The following is a 3,039-nucleotide window of genomic DNA, read 5'->3' as shown; positions in this document are numbered from 1 at the left end:
TAATGAAAATGAAAATCCTCTACTACTAATCTACATCAAATGACTTGGTAGTGCCTACGTTTCCACATAGTCCATCCATGGAGAAGATGTACATTTGAATATCCCCTCTTTGGTTATACCATCTTGATATTTTAGGAGTTGTGATATTGATATACTTAATTTGTAAATTTAACTACATGGAGTCGGAAGAGTTGTGATATTGATATACTAATTTGTAAATTTAACTACATGGAGTCGGAAGATTGGAAAAAAAATAGATGTTGCTCCAATTAAAGAAGCTTCCATTCAATTTACATCTTTGGGTGAAGACTAAATATCCTCCACACGGTGACCTTGAATGTGGATAATAAACATTTTTTACGGGTTATTCATGTATATTCTCATTTGGTTGGTTAATTTTTAGCTAAAGATTAAAGCAATCCTTTTCTTTTCCTATACTTAGATCTTGTTTTAGGGATAATTATTATTTCATTTGTTTAATTATAAAATAATATATTAATTGATTTGATTATTCCATCTTGACATTTGAGGGGTTGTGATATTAACATACTAGTGTATAAATATAACTATATGGAGTTGGAAGAATGCAAATAAATATATGCTCCTTCAATCAAATAAGCATCCGCTATGTTTGCAACTTTGGTGGAAAACTATAGCTCCTCCACATGGTGATTTTGCATGTGGATCACACGCTTGTTTCATTGGTTTATTAGAAAACTAAAGTTCCTCCACATGGTGATTTTGAATGGGGATCACACGCTTGTTTCATTGGTTTTATTAGGTATATTCTCGTTTAATGGGTAGCATTTTAAATGAGGAATAGAGCAATCCTTTTTTATATGTTTAGAGAATGTTTGAGGGGATACCAATTATTTCATCTATAATACCGTTAAATTAGTGCATTAATGACTTAAGATGTATCTATGTTTCATCAAGTTCACTTATAGTGGTTAAGTTTTGGTCCCGAGTTAAAACAGTGTTTTTTTAAACCCAAATTTCTTTATTTTTCATATTTCCTTCTAACCAAAATTTTTATTTTTCATATATCCTTCTGACCAAACTTTTATTTCTAGAATTGGTTAAGGCTGAAAACTTTTACTTGTAAAATTGATTGAGGCTGAAAACTTTTACTTGTAGAATTAATTAAGGCTACAAAAGTTACATTTCTAGTAATAAAGTTGTACCATCTTCTTACTCACTGTGTTATGTACACTATTATTTTATTCTTGTGTCTTTATTGATTCCTCCCATATTCTTTGTGTTTCTCTTTAATGTACATTACCCTACTACTAATCTATATATGGTATTGTCGAGAAAATAAGATCCCAACAAATTTTACATGAAAATGACAAAGTAAAAAACTAATAAATCTATTAATAACACTTATCACAATGATGGTTTTTCTTTTCCCAAAATAAAAACAAACCATATTAAGTTTTATAAATTCATTGACGCTGAAACCAAATTCAATCCCTGTAATACAAAACATTGAATTTCCGACCTCAAAACTCAATACCCTTGTCCATTGTTCAAACCAAGCCTACGAGGAACGGCCTCCCTCAGTACATATTCTGAAACATGATTAGAGAAAAGACAACCCCTTAGTATAAAAATGGAGTAAATTGGTTATTTTTAGGTTAGATTTTGGTAAAATCCTTTAAATATTTTGGAAACTTCAGGTAAGTTTTAACTGTTTTGGTTTTTTCTTCACATACTGAATTCATTTCCAATTAAAAACAAAATTCAAACACTTTTATTATCCATTTTTATTTATTTATGAAACAAAAATCTTACAATCAATTTTTTTTGTTTTTAAGAAACAAAAATAAAATCAACACAAGATTCCAATCACTCCTGCCTTCATTTTTTTTTTTTTTACTTCTAAGAAAAAAATCAATCACCAGATTCCATTATCCGGGCCAATTCGCTCCTCCATGCGATTACTTAGCAGTTCCTAGTGAGTTGTTCTGACGTACTAGCCAAGGACCGAAGATTCAATTTCATAAAGGTAAGAGCAAACAGACATATATCCTCTCTAGTACTTCCCTCTGGGATATCAACCTCATAGGATTCGATCACAATGGTCCCGGGTTTGTCATTTATAAGTCTCTCGTGTAGAGTGAACATCAATCGATAATTCTTCAGACAGGAATCGCATTCGACGTTGCTATAGCTCAGAATATGCTGCTCCTCGTCCAGAATCTCCAGTCGCTCAACAGTGGTGGCCATTGGGAGGCCGGAAACGAATCGAATGTCTCTGAGGCAGCCAACCCTGAGATTCCCGCTCAAGAAGCATTTGCGGATGAATTTATTATATATTTGAGGCTTGTCGAATCTCCGAAGCACTGACCACACGACGCTTAAGGGTGACTTCACTTTCTGTACGAACATAGATGCACATCTGCCGTCGCTGTCGCTGTCACTGTCACTGTCGCTGTCAAGTGAATAAAAATGGTAACGCCGTACGGCCTCCCGCAACGACTCATCTTCCTGCAAGTACTGAATGGCGCCTCCCATGCGCATATGATTCCGAGATCCCGATCTCCGCTTATCGTTAGGTGCCGAGATAGAATCCTGCGACGATATAGAAGCCTCCGAAGGCTGCAGTAGATCCATTATGGCCCAAAGTAATATAATACAAAAAGATATTAACTCTTCCGGACTATCGAACTCGAACCTGTTACAGCACAGTATCTTTTGAAACCTTTGCTTTCTTCTCGCTATTGCCGTCCATATATTAAACCCAGAAAGGCGTTCTTCGCGTGATATTTCATATTTTTAATCCATCCTGATCAGGAAAACCAGGCCGATTTTGTGACCCTTCAATTGGAATGTGATTGGAAAAATGGGCTCTCCATGAATTTGCAGACTGTAATTCAAGATAATACAGCCCACTGAAAGTTACAGATATTGTGAAAATATCCGTATAAGGAGGGCCCATATTTTCTGAAAATATGACATAATTAATATCTATATATATATCAATGCCACGAATCAATCCCGTCGGCTAGATGTATCTTCTTCCTCCGACATTCGCCG

At 34.7% G+C, this 3,039-nt stretch overlaps 1 pseudogene; it reads right to left on the bottom strand.

The window, feature by feature from the left end:
* Positions 1-1,944: 1,944 nt before the first annotated feature.
* LOC149193624 (abscisic acid receptor PYL8 pseudogene) lies at positions 1,945-2,616 on the bottom strand (annotated as a pseudogene).
* Positions 2,617-3,039: the final 423 nt, after the last annotated feature.

Source organism: Pinus tabuliformis, chromosome 2_2, assembly GCF_031772625.1.
Source record: "Pinus tabuliformis cultivar Carrire ecotype Pingquan chromosome 2_2, CPIR1, whole genome shotgun sequence".
Classification (NCBI taxonomy): Eukaryota; Viridiplantae; Streptophyta; class Pinopsida; order Pinales; family Pinaceae; genus Pinus; species Pinus tabuliformis.
The sequence above is the reverse complement of the archived record's forward strand: the minus strand, read 5'-3'. Positions and strand labels throughout refer to the sequence as shown.